The sequence below is a fragment of the Crinia signifera genome, chromosome 6, assembly GCF_055691185.1.
Source record: "Crinia signifera chromosome 6, ASM5569118v1, whole genome shotgun sequence".
NCBI lineage: Eukaryota > Metazoa > Chordata > Amphibia > Anura > Myobatrachidae > Crinia > Crinia signifera.
Window position 1 is genome coordinate 259025787 of NC_139222.1, and position 13874 is coordinate 259039660.

General features: G+C 50.1%; 1 protein-coding gene across 3 annotated transcripts in view; it reads right to left on the reverse strand.

Annotated features, from left to right (window-relative positions):
* CHST15 (carbohydrate sulfotransferase 15) overlaps positions 1-7396 on the reverse strand; it is a 79673-nt gene extending 72277 nt beyond the window's left edge. The window contains exon 1 of one of the 3 annotated variants that reach the window (XM_083149432.1): positions 7240-7396. The gene's annotated coding sequence lies outside the window, so the exon portion shown is untranslated. Of the gene's footprint in view, positions 1-7216 lie in introns of all 3 variants that reach the window. The other 2 variants (XM_083149430.1, XM_083149431.1) reach the window with 2 other exon arrangements.
* Between the last annotated feature and the right edge of the window lie 6478 nt (positions 7397-13874).

Consider the following 13874-nt stretch of genomic DNA (forward strand, 5'->3'; position numbering starts at 1 on the left):
GCACCCAGTCACACCCACCTCCACATTCACAAACATCCCAGCAGCACCCAGTCACACCCACCTCCACATTCACAAACATCCCAGCAGCACCCAGTCACACCCACCTCCACATTCACATTCACAAACATCCCAGCAGCACCCAGTCACACACACCTCCACATTCACATTCACAAATATCCCAGCAGCACCCAGTGACACCCACCTCCACATTCACTAACATCCCAGCAGCACCCAGTCACACCCACCTCCACATTCACTAACATCCCAGCAGCACCCATTCACACCCACCTCCACATTCACAAACATCCCAGCAGCACCCAGTCACACACACCTCCACATTCACATATATCCCAGCAGCACCCAGTGACACCCACCTCCACATTCACTAACATCCCAGCAGCCCCCAGTCACACCCACCTCCACATTCACAAACATCCCAGCAGCACCCAGTCACACCCACCTCCACATTCACAAACATCCCAGCAGCACTCAGTCACACACACCTCCACATTCACTAACATCCCAGCAGCACCCAGTCACACACACCTCCACATTCACTAACATCCCAGCAGCACCCAGTCACACCCACCTCCACATTCACTAACATCCCAACAGCACCCAGTCACACCCACCTCCACATTCACAAACATCCCAGCAGCACCCAGTCACACCCACCTCCACATTCACAAACATCCCAGCAGCACCCAGTCACACCCACCTCCACATTACAAACATCCCAGCAGCACCCAGTCACACCCACCTCCACATTCACTAACATCCCAGCAGCACCCAGTCATACACACCTCCACATTCACTAACATCCCAGCAGCACCCAGTCACACCCACCTCCTCATTCACAAACATCCCAGCAGCACCCAGTCACACCCACCTCCACATTCACAAACATCCCAGCAGCACCCAGTCACACCCACCTCCACATTCACATTCACAAACATCCCAGCAGCACCCAGTCACACACACCTCCACATTCACATTCACAAATATCCCAGCAGCACCCAGTGACACCCACCTCCATATTCACTAACATCCCAGCAGCACCCAGTCACACCCACCTCCACATTCACTAACATCCCAGCAGCACCCAGTCACACCCACCTCCACATTCACTAACATCCCAGCAGCACCCAGTCACACCCACCTCCACATTCACTAACATCCCAGCAGCACCCAGTCACACCCACCTCCACATTCACTAACATCCCAGCAGCACCCAGTCACACCCACCTCCACTAACATCCCAGCAGCACCCAGTCACACCCACCTCCACATTCACTAACATCCCAGCAGCACCCAGTCACACCCACCTCCACATTCACTAACATCCCAGCAGCACCCAGTCACACCCACCTCCACATTCACTAACATCCCAGCAGCACCCAGCCACACCCACCTCCACATTCACTAACATCCCAGCAGCGCCCAGTCACACCCACCTCCACATTCACTAACATCCCAGCAGCACCCAGTCACACCCACCTCCACATTCACTAACATCCCAGCAGCACCCAGTCACAACCACCTCCACATTCACTAACATCCCAGCAGCACCCAGTCACACCCACCTCCACAGTCACTAACATCCCAGCAGTACCCAGACACACCCACCTGCACATTTACTAACATCCCAGCAGAACCCAGACACATGGGATGTTGCTATGGGCAACCAATCAGATCTATTACCTTCTAGAAGGTGCACATACATACAGTCACCCACATGCATGCATGCACACATACATACAGACACACCTGTACACATACACACAGTGACAGACAAACTGACAATGCCACAAAAAAAACAAGTGAGTTTAGCGCTGTTCCCAGAGAATATGCAGTTTGGACTTAATACCAGCCTCCCCTGGTACGGACTAAACCGAAAAATATTTATTTATTGCATCATGTAACCTTGTGCTTCATGGTGTGTCATCATATTAAGTCCTGAATGATGCATGTGCCAATCAAATCAATGTGAATATTTGTCATTTTATTAATAATAACTATTATTGTATTTTCTTGCATTGGAAATATCTCATATCTTTCAGTAAAGAGCGCTACTGCATACAGACGGAGCCGCCCTCGTTATTGCCGAGTGCTCGCCAGATCTCACTAGCCGCCGAGCGCTGGCAGAGGGCATTGGTGAGGGGGCCGGCGGACAGGGACGCGCAAGAGTCTCACTCGCTGGCCCCATAGCTGAGAAAGGGCACGTGAGCGTCTTCATACATAGGATGGCTGATGGATAGTCATTTCTCCTCCCCTCCACTCTCTCATCCTGCTGTTGGCACTGACTGTACAATGCCCTGCTGTGACTCTACCACCATCTTCTTTTTTCCAGCTAGCACAGAGATAACATTCCACCTATGCCCCCTTCCTTAATCTGACTTTGATTCCTGCATTCACTTTCAACACTCCAGAGGGTGGAACACTCGGACACAAACTGTCTTCAGCAGTCGAAGAGGGGGAGCACCCAGACACAAGCTGTGCCCCACTAGCATTCACTTACAACACTCCAGGAGGCGGAGCACCCAGACACACTCTGTCTTCCCGAAACATTCACTAACAACACTCCAGGAGGCGGAGCTCACAGGCAGTGCCCTCCCGAAGCATTCACTAACAACACTCCAGGAGGCGGAGCCCACAGACAGTGCCCTCCACCTGCCTTCACTTCCAACACTCCAGGAGGTGGAGCACCCAGACACCCTCTGTCCTCCAGAAGATTTCACTAACAACACTCCAGGAGGCAGAGCCCACAGTCAATGCCCTCCCGAAGCATTCACTAACAACACTCCAGGAGGCGGAGCCCACAGACACCCTCTGTCCTCCAGAAGAATTCACTAACAACACTCCAGGAGGCAGAGCCCACAATCAGTGCCCTCCAGGAGGCGGAGCACCCAGACACACTCTGTCCTCCCGAAGCATTCGATAACATTCCAGGAGGCGGAGCCCATAGACAGTGCCCTCCCCCTGCATTCACTTCCAACACTCCAGGAGGCGGAGCCCACATACACACATTTATTTTTTCTGGATTGCAGATTCTGGAGCCAGATTCAAGAGTGATCGGTCCCCAGCGTATTCACACTGGGGACCAATGGTGCAGCTCTGCGCACGTGCGTATTTGCGCATATGCAGGACCACTGCACTAGTGCCTTCACTGACTATCACAGTTGCCGGGTAGGGGAGCAAGGGACCAGGCATGTGGCATCTGGAGGCAAATGTCAAGCGTTTTATAGGCGTCTTTACGAAAACGCTGGGCATTCCACTAAGAACGCAGGCGGGCCAATGCCTGCCGGGGGTGGGGGGCTGACGTAATAGGGACTTCAGCATCCACCCCCTCTTCGGCAGGCACAGAAGGAAATAAAAGACAGTTCAGACTGACTCATTTCCAAAGGGGAGAAAAATCATTCGATGTTCGGTGACCATCAAATTATTTCACTCCCCTAATGTGTATTATCACATTTGTTTTACAAGAGTCTTATTTAAAATGTTATCTATTTTAACTATTATTTACTTATAAACAGTAAAATAAAATCATCAAGTACTACAGTATATTAATATGTAAAAGTTAACAATTGTCACATAGTGGATTAAATGGCCCATTTATCATTCAGTATTTGCGGCTAAATCCCCAGACATAACTGATATCCTAGAAGTGATAAACCCCTGTCCTGTATTTACAATATTTGCATAAACAAAACCAGATGCAGGAAGTTATACCACAATTATTTAGTAGCATACAGATTGCTGTAAAACATCTCCCTGGCAGTGTCTCAGGGATGTCAATAGATCTTAGCGAATGGATAGGCTGCATTCATGTGAGCCCACAACATGCATGGGTGTGGGGTGCAATTTAATGGATTATACAGAGGGTATCTGTTCAGCTATAGCTGTATCTGTGCATCTCTACATGAATCAGTATCTGTGCATCTCTACATGAATCAGTGCAACATTATTTTCACTTTATTCAAAGCTTACAGTATGTTATGGGCTGTGCAGTTTGTATATTCTCCCCATGCTTGCGTGGGTTTCCTCCGGGTACTCCGGTTTCCTATCACAATCCAAAAATTTACTGGTAGGTGAATTAGCTCCCAATAAAATTAACCCTAGAATGTTTGTGTGTGCGTGTACATGTGGTAGGGAATATAGGTTGTAAGCTGCACTGGAGCAGGGACTGATGTGAATGGACAAATATTCTCTGTACAGCGCTGCGGAATATGTGTGCGCTATATAAGAAACTGCTAATAATAAATAATAATAATGTCCCAATCACTACCAAATAATACATTGTATACCAGTTCCTGGTTAGTAAAATTTGTTGGAGAGATAATATACTAACCAATCGGCTTCTGTTATTTTACAGGCTGTGCTTTAAAAAAAATGGTAGGTAGGAGCTGATTGGGTTGTACTTTATCTCTCTACACCAGGGTGGCCAAACCTGTCCTCCATATCTACCAACAGTTCATGTTTTTCAGACAACTTGTGGATCTATAGTAATATAGTAATTAAGGGCCCCCTTTTTCAAGTAATATTTGCGGCAAACCGTTTTCGGGGGCTACCCGCAAATATTAAGTATTCCCTGAATGTATTTAAAGGGGACCGCAGCAGGAATCTCCGATCCCTGCTGTGATCCCCCCTGCAGCGCCGCCGGCCGCATCCCCCATTGGTTTCATGTATCATCATCGGGCAGCCCGGCATTCTGGGATGGCGATAACCCATTGTAGCCTATGGCTACACATCGCACTGCCCGGGCGGCAGTGCGGTCAGCGGGGTCACCAGGGGGGATGGGTCAGCGCACAACTGCGCATGCGCAGACCTCCCCGCTTCCGGGTCAGCGCTTCGCAGGGACGGGCTCCTTTTGGAGCCCTGTTCCTGCACAGTCAGGGATGATACATGGGTGGTAATATTCTGGGTGGTACCTGGGTGGTAATATTTTGTCCAGATCACATTGTAAATGCGATCAATGATAAATGTGCCACTAAGGCTGAAAAAAGACGATATTCCATCAAGTTTAACCTATCTGACTTGTAGGTAGATTTGGTGGAGGTTACTGCGCTTATCCCTCTGTATGTGGGGCAGCTTAACTGAGTGGTCCGTACTCAAATCTTAGGTTAAACAAATAGTAATTGTTAAGCGCTCACCTAGGTTGTGTATTATGTGAGAATAAATGACAAAGTGCTGGTGTTCTATTAAACATATTATTCAGAACACCAGCACTTTGTCATTTATTCTCACATAATACACAACCTAGGTGAGCGCTTAACAATTACTATTTGTTCTATCTGACTTGTAACTACTGACTTGAGTAAGTCATATCTGTAGGATTCCTTTAGTGGCCAAAAATGTATCCAGGTTTGAATTAAATTCATTAACAGTAGTTGCTCTAACCACCCCCACCGGCAATGAGGTCTGGAATGTTACTGCTCTATTGGTGAAGAATCCTCTTCTTAATTCAGTACGGAATTTATTTTCCTCGAGCTTCAGTACATGCCCATGTGTCCTAAGTATAGGCCTGTTAGTGACCAATCATCTCCCAATTCCATATGATTCCCAATCCTTTATCTAAACATACTACTCATATCACCTCTCAGCCTCCGTTTCTCCAGTGAAAACATATTCAGCCTGGTTAACCTATCTCTGTATTCTAGTGGTTCCAGACCTTTTACTAGCTTAGTTGCCCTTCTCTGTACCTGTTCTAATTCATTTATGCCCTTTTTAAGGTGCGTTGCCTAGAACTAAACACAAATATTCCAAGTGTGGTCTCACCAATGCCTTGTAAAGAGGCACTATCACATTGGCATCCCTTGAATCCATTCCCCTTTTAATGCATGTTAGTGTCCGGTTTACTTTTGCTGCTGCACTTGAGCAGTGTGCACTATTACCCAATTTTTCATCTATGATGACCCCCAAGTCCTTCTCTACAGCAGAATTCCTTATAATAACTCCTTTTAGCCTATAAGTAGCTTGTTCATTTTTGTTCCCATAATGAATGCAGCAGGTTAAAAAATGTGACAGTTAGTAATCACTACACCTGTGCACCAGCTAGGTGATTTCTTAAATAACTATCCTCCTTCATTCACAATGTACAGTCAGGATGCCTTTGCTGCTCTTCTCACTGCTTCATAAAAAGATCACATACAGTAGTAAGTGTTGTTATATGCAAATTACATCATGTGATGCTTCTTGCATTAACTGTCTCTGCATACATAGCACATGACAGCGGACGATATAGTCAACCATATCGGTCGCGGGTGGGACGATATTGTCCGTACACACTGAGCGGTATCACTGATATCGTTCAGTGATGTCACTGGGACCCACTGAGCCTGCAGGATGTTTGGCTATATTGCCAAACTGACCTGTATGTTCAGTAGCTAGCACTCATCGTTATCGACGTGTGGGAGCACTAGACGATATTGGGTACTTATGTATTATCTGGACTCCCATGTTAAATGCACCCCATTTTTTCATACCCCTACTATCCAACTACGCATGGAGTTGATATTATATAGTGTGGCGAGCGCAGCGAGCCACCGTGCCCGAAGCGTGGCGAGGGGACGCGGTCTCATAAGAAAAACGGGAGTCCAGATATTACATAAGTACCCGATATTGTATACAATATCGCTCAGAAGCCCCTCTCTAGTGTGTATGAATGTGTATTTGTTCTTGCTGGTGCCGGACACAATTATTTACACGGATATCAGATTATTATTCTATTGGCGTTTACCACAGCTCTCTGTTCCCAGGAACTACAATATCATTTCATATGTTATTTGTACACCAGGGGAGCAAGGGTCCCAAGTATTCAGGTTATATAGGAGCCCTCTGGAATGTTAAAATATTGCTATTACCCATCAATCAACTGCACTAGTGTTATGGAATTAGAGCATGCTGGAACTTGTAGTGCCTCCACACTGTGAGCCACAGACTGGCTCTATAATACCAAGCACAGGATGTGGCAGCTGATTCCTCACATGTGTGACATGCACATGGAAAAGCAACATTCTGCATGCAAGTACTCCAGAGTGGTGCTAAATGATGGACAGATGTCTGTCTCAGCCATGTGAGCCCTATACTGAGTATGTATATTACACCCTGCATGATGTATGCAATGATCCATATTCAGTACACTGCATCAATGCACTCTGTATTAAGTTATGCATGTATCAAATTCAGCATCCCCCCCCCCCCAAGTGATACAATGTACCTTATGCAGGATACTCGCCTTACTCTGTATAATGCATTCTGCAGGGTGTCCCCCTGACCCTGTGTGCAGGCAGATGGGTGACAGCCAGGCAGCATTTCAGGGGGGACTCCAGTCCAGGCAGCATCTGACTGTGTGCTAAAGAACGAGATGCCTCTGCTGCTGCTGCTGCTGCCTGGGATAAACTAGCAAGACACGCCCCTACATGTCACCCGAGACACGCCCACACAGCTACAACTACCGTAATGTCTGGAGTACTGGCGGAATCCTGCAGACTGATGCTGCTGAGAGGACACAGCGTTTCGTGCACGGCTTTCTGCTGATGCAGAGTGCAGACAGCTATATACAGTATGGAATAGCAGAGCCATCCAGGTCATACAGTTAGCAAGATCAATTTGCAAATACTATATGACTACTAGGTTTATTACCATGTGTATTTATGCTGATATATACCGCATGTATCATACATGTATAATGAAGCCATATCGCCTCATGTTTAGTCCATTGTTTGCCCTTACATGGCTGACCCTGCTCACAAGAGAGATGCTGAGAAGCAGCAGTCACTCAGTGCTACTACATGGTTGCAAAGTAGGAAGGACAGGCCAGGATGTATCTAGCATTGATTCTGCAGATTGCTTATATGTTTGCTCAGCAAGTACAGCACACTACCGCACCTCTCACACATCACATCGTTTGTCAAATGTAGACATCTGTTAAATAAGACATCTATTAAGCATCATAATCCCTCCCAATATGACCCTCTCCAGGGGGGGACACAATGCTTTATTCCTTGACTTCCCTCTTAAACTGGGTACACAGAGGTAGATCTACAGACGGATTGGGCAACTTGTCCTCCATACGCGCTGCGCAATCCCTCGGGACTGACATCACAAATAGGTGGGTGCACTGAGCAGTTACCGACACGGCTGTAAGGGTGGTCGGTGGATCGCCCGTACACACAGCACGTGTGCCGATATTTCTTTACATATTTCGGGCATTGGCTGTGTTGCACAGCCGAGACGATATATCTTATATATCGCTCGTGTGTACGCAACATTAATGTATGATTGCCATCACCTGTGGTGAAATATCTTATAAATTGACCTGTTCAAAACATGGCAATCATAAATTAAGAGGGAAGTCCAGGAACAGAGCATTGTGTCCCTCTTGGAACGGGTCATGTTGGGTCATGTATAGAGATGTGCAGGCTCGGATTCCCCAGATCCGAGCCAGCACGGACGTCATCAATCCGGGCCCGGATATGAGCAGTGCTCGGCGCTTCCCGCCTGACTGGAATCCGGGCGCACGGGCAAAACGTCTTCGCCCGGCGTCGGATTCTCGCGAAATCACAGAACCCTTAAATTCCGCAACCTCGCACCTCCATCTTCACTCCAATCTCGGAGAAGGGTAGGGAAGGGTGTGCTGCTGCTGTGTGTGGTCTCTGCTGGGGCCCGTGCTGCTGTGTACTGCTCAGTGATCAAGACATCACCATTGCAAGGATGACTGGTGCTGTGTTCTGTCTCTCCTTTGTGCTGGGGCCTGCCTCTGCTGAGTCTGCTCCTGTATAGTCAGTCACAGTGTGATAGTCCACTGGTGCTGCTAGTGCCACTGCCTGCCCTGCACTGCCTAGTGTCTGCTGCAGTCTGCTCTCTGCTGTTGCCACTGGCTAGTGCCTACCAGTACCTATTGCAGTATATAATTCCAGTGTGCTGTTGCCCTTGGCTACCAGTACCTATCACAGTATATAATTCCAGTTTGCTGTTGCCACTGGCAGTGGCTACCAGTATTTTATTTATTGCAGTATATAAGGCGTCTATACATTTATTTGGCTTGAACCTTAGCATACACTTTAAGCTAGCTTAACTAAAGAATAAATCACACTGACACAATAAAGACACGGACACCAAAGCAATTAGATTTAAAGGGCATAGTATATTTATTATGTGGTATGACCCTTCTTCGTAAAGGGCTGGCAATAAGGCGTCACGACGCCCAGCTCTAGTCACATCAAAAATGGCGGCGACTTAAACGCCCCAACTGACTGATATTAACATGGGGACGACTGAGACGGCCCCATCCGACTAAGGCACAACCTAACGCTGGGAAGTCTCACCACCCCTTCTCTGGCTGGTGTGGACACTCCGCTGACGAAGTGCCCACAGCGCCCCCCCGCAAAGGCAGGACACCCCGCCGTCTTTCCCGGGGGTAGTGCCTCCCAGCGCTCTCTCATGCCACAAGTGACCGCTGGACCGTGACGCCCTACCGCCCCAGTTCTGATAATGGTAAATGTACCAATGAATTGACTATAAATTTAAAATGCCAAAGGCAAGGGAGGGTGGGTGGGGCTGAAGAACTTTTCCAAGAGGAAGCATTTCCTGTAAGGACCTGCCTATATACCCCTCTCCTAAGCTCACGCCCCTAAGCTCTCCCATAGTCTAACCACAAAACTGAAACTAACTTTAGGCAACTAGCAGTCATTAACTCTTTCCTACCAACCCAAAAAATGTAATCCTCTTAAGTACGCTCTGGCTTAGGCAGCCCTCGCTTTATCTAAGGCGTCTATACATTTATTTGGCTTGAACCTTAGCATACACTTTAAGCTAGCTTAACTAAAGAATAACTCACACTGACACAATAAAGACACGGACACCAAAGCAATTAGATTTAAAGGGCATAGTATATTTATTATGTGGTATGACCCTTCTTCGTAAAGGGCTGGCAATAAGGCGTCACGGCGCCCAGCTCTAGTCACATCAAAAATGGCGGCGACTTAAACGCCCCAACTGACTGATATTAACATGGGGACGACTGAGACGGCCCCATCCGACTAAGGCACAACCTAACGCTGGGAAGTCTCACCACCCCTTCTCTGGCTGGTGTGGACACTCCGCTGACGAAGTGCCCACAGCGCCCCCCGCAAAGGCAGGACACCCCGCCGTCTTTCCCGGGGGTAGTGCCTCCCAGCGCCCTCTCATGCCACAAGTGACCGCTGGACCGTGACGCCCTACCGCCACCGCCAGGCTCTTAAGAGATTAACTAGATGAGCTCTTAGAGCCGCCGCATGCCACCCGCGAAGACCTACCTAAGTGTCCGTTATCCTAAACTAAAACTGAACTATACCTCAACAAAACCCCCTATCCTTATTGAAGGGGAGCCTGAAAGAAAAAGTTCCTAACCGTTAGAAATATACATTGCATTGATTAGTATGACAAGGTAAGTTAGTACAATGGACCCAAGTGAAGTCGAAAACTTGATAAAAACCTCTCGTGTGTCCCGGAAGGGGGAGGTGGGCCAAATTGAAATTAATAAGGACCCACGGAGGTAAAAAATGCAAGAAAGTCCTTCACACCCCTGATTCCGGAACACTAGCTGTTCCAAAACCAGCGGGTAAACAGCGTTTTTGGGTCAGCGCCACAGGCGCACTACATCCAAATCTTATCTACCTTAAATAAATCCTAATTGCAGCGGACTTCCATCGTCCCCATTGCCTGAACGGAAGAGTCAGGAAGCCTGCTGGCCGCTGCGCAGGTAGCTGCCCACACAGGCAGTTTCAGCACAAAATATTGCAGCCGCCGCAATGCTTGCGCCAAAAGTGGATCAGCACCAAAAACCCAGGATAATATCCAGGGCCTTTTTTGAAGAGCTGGCACTGTCTGAATACCTAGAGGAGGAATTCCGCTTCCCCCTGGCCGATGCGTGAGTGAAGCCTGCACGGAAACCAGTTTCTCTCTTGACAGCACGTGGTGGGGGGGCGTCGGGACTGCATCCAACCCGGCTGACGGCAGGGATCCAGAAGACTCCACCGGATCCTGGGTAACACCTCGGAGGAAACAAAAGAAAATGTTAAACCCTGCTAAAGTAACGAACAAGGCCCCCACAAACGGGGGATGCGCGCGACTAATGAAGGGGGGGGGGGTGTTGCCACAGTAATGTATGCGTGGCACAGCTGGCCAACAACACTATACACTGACATGAGGACCAACCCATACCAATATTGAAAATGCAAGCTCCGGCCCCGCTACCCCCTCATGCTAAGCTAACGCGCCCTCGATCTGAGCTATTTCCAGGAGAGAGGTATAGGCCGGCCGATGGGGCTGTCACCAATATTTTGGGCGTTGCCAAGGCCTGGTGGGCCCCACATGGATGGTCTTTGAAGTTTGGAAAAACATAGATGGTTTATGGCCGATGTCAACTAGTTTGGACACGATGTGGAAGAGCCAGATGGCTTCCCCCCCATCGATGTCAAGCATAAAATAGTTTTTTGTACCGGCCTTTGCCTTGGCTGCGGAGGGAAGCTCCGAGCAGGCACCTGTGAAGCCCGCACTGCATTCCGTCTACGTGGCAATGGCCGACCATCGATATGTAACACCCATCGGCTGTCATCCACCATCGATGGTTGGTTGCCATTTCCCCAATGGTGGCAAGGGCGACGGTGGCCTACCCTGCCCTTTTATAGCATGGTCACAGGTGGGAATTGAATGTCCATGTGGGCTGGGGAGGGGGAGGGGGGTGGGAGTGGGGAAGCGCGGGAAATTGGACGGGCGAAATAGGTGTCCTGGCCACCGGGAGAGTATGCTGCTGGGAGGGGTAAGGCCGTCAGGAGGACGGGCTGGATTGGGACCAGTCCCCCTGCCCGTATCCCTGGGCCGGGTATGGCCCAGGGGTGTGGCAAAATTGGAAAGCACTGGGACTGGGCGGACACCAGCCTGAGCAATCCGGGAGCCAGAGCCGCAGGGGCCCCGGCCCAGGTATCCCGCGCCAAGCCCGCTGGGGCCTGGCGTGGAGTGGGGGCTGGCACCACGGTTGCCCGGCAGGGGCCAGGGCGCGAGGTAGGGGGTCACAAAGTCCGCCACCCCCTGGCCCCGCGGGCAGTGGTGGAGCGGTCACCGGTGCTCGTACCCCTGCCGAGGCAGGGGGAGGCACCGGTGAGAAAGCGGTCCCCTTTGTAGGAAGGACGGGTGGGGATACCCGACCCCAGGCCCAGGAGGGGCCTGTACCACAGGGAATTCGCTGCTGGGGTGAAAGGGGGTGCTGGATGGCTGACCCGGCAGGCCCGGCACGGCCCCAACCAGGGCTGAATGAGGCCCCTTATTTTATGGCGGCAGATGGGGGTGGGGGCGGGCCTGGAACGGGGGTACCTGCGGGTGACCGTGCACCCGGGAGCCGCCATCTTGCGTGGCGGCATTAAACGCTGCACCCCCCCTGACCTGGCACCGGGTGGGAGATTTGCGGAGTGCAGTGGGATGGCGTTGGATCGCCCGCCCGGAGGTGCCGGGGTCGGGCATTGACGCGCGGGCGGAAATGCCGCCCACCGCGTCGTAGCCCAGTGCTGACCGGCTGTACAGGGGCGCTAGCCACACGTGGATGCCGGCGCCCGGCGGGGACGTAGTAGGGGGACGGAGGAAAGTGGCGGGCGGTAAGAGAGGGCCCGCGGTAGGCACAAGGGAAGGGGCGGGGGGATGTCGCCGCCGCGAGGCAGCAGTGGCTGTGCCGGATCCGGGCCCTGGTAGTATCCGGCAGGGGGGGGGGGGGGACAGCATGCTGTGGGCTACGGAAAGGGTGCGGATTTGGGGGGAGACGGGACATGCTGTAATGAGGTGGGGGGGGGAGGAGGAGGCACACTATCCCTGGAAGGGAAGGTGGTATCCAGAAAACAGGCAGGGAGGGGGGCCTGAGTGCTGGGGATGGGACACGCTGGATAACAGCACTGCTTGGCCATGGGGATAAATATCAGCTGCACAGGCAGGCACTTAGCTTTGAGGAGAAGCTGCTGGGCTGTGACTGCATGCTGCTGGGCTGTGCTGCATGCTGCTGGGCTGTGACTGCATGCTGCTGGGCTGTGACTGCATGCTGCTGGGCTGTGACTGCATGCATGCTGCTGGGCTGAAGAACTTTTCCAAGAGGAAGCATTTCATGTAAGGACCTGCCTATATACCCCTCTCCTAAGCTCACGCCCCTAAGCTCTCCCATAGTCTAACCACAAAACTGAAACTAACTTTAGGCAACTAGCAGTCATTAACTCTTTCCTACCAACCCAAAAAATGTAATCCTCTTAAGTACGCTCTGGCTTAGGCAGCCCTCGCTTTATCTAATTCTAGTCTGCTGTTGCCACTGGCTACCAGTATTTATCGCAGTATATAATTCCAGTCTGCTGTTGCCGCTGGTTACCAGTATTATTTATCACAGTATATAAAAATCCAGTCTGCTGTTTCCACTGGCTACCAGTATTTATCGTAGTATATAATTCCAGTCTGTTGCCACTGGCTACCAGTATTTATTGCAGTATATAATACCAATCTGCTGTTTCCACTGGCTACCAGTACTATCAGTCCAGGGGTGCCCACATGTGTGCTGTATCCATCCAGGGGTGCCCACATGTGTGCTGTATTTGTCCAGGGGTGCCCCCATGTGTCCTGTATCAGTCCTGGGGTGCCCGCATGTGTGCCGTATAATTCCAGGGGTGCCCCATGTGTCCCATATCAGATCAGGGGAGCTGCCCTTTTTTTTAATGAAAATAAATTTAAGGTGTTTTTTTTTTTTTACTGCAAGGGCTGTTAAATGCGCTGTAGTCCAGGGGTGAGCCAAGAGTGCTGTATAATTCTTGGGGTGTTGCTAAGTAAGGTGTGCTGCTCTTTTTTATAATTAAAAGAATACACATTTT